Here is a 279-nt window from a genome sequence, read left to right as displayed (position 1 = left end):
TGAACTGAGCAAAGACAGTGTTGCAACAGAGAAGCATCATGGATAAGAAGCAAATCGCCATCTATGGTAAAAACAAAATATTGTCAAGAAAAGTTTGGAAATGTTGTTAGGGACCACTGTGTCCTCTATGTACAGTCATAAAAACACTGTGTGTCTGTACCCTGGAATGTCTATTTTAGAGAAAAATGAGTTGTCAGGGTGTTTTTTTTTAACATCAAAATAGTGATTAAAGGGCCCTCCCTGGTGGCGCAGGGGGTTAAAGCACAGCACTAAGAAGCT

Source organism: Condylura cristata, unplaced genomic scaffold (genome assembly GCF_000260355.1).
Source record: "Condylura cristata isolate star-nosed mole 26May11 unplaced genomic scaffold, ConCri1.0 scaffold00020, whole genome shotgun sequence".
Lineage (NCBI taxonomy): Eukaryota > Metazoa > Chordata > Mammalia > Eulipotyphla > Talpidae > Condylura > Condylura cristata.
The sequence above is the reverse complement of the archived record's forward strand: the minus strand, read 5'-3'. Positions refer to the sequence as shown.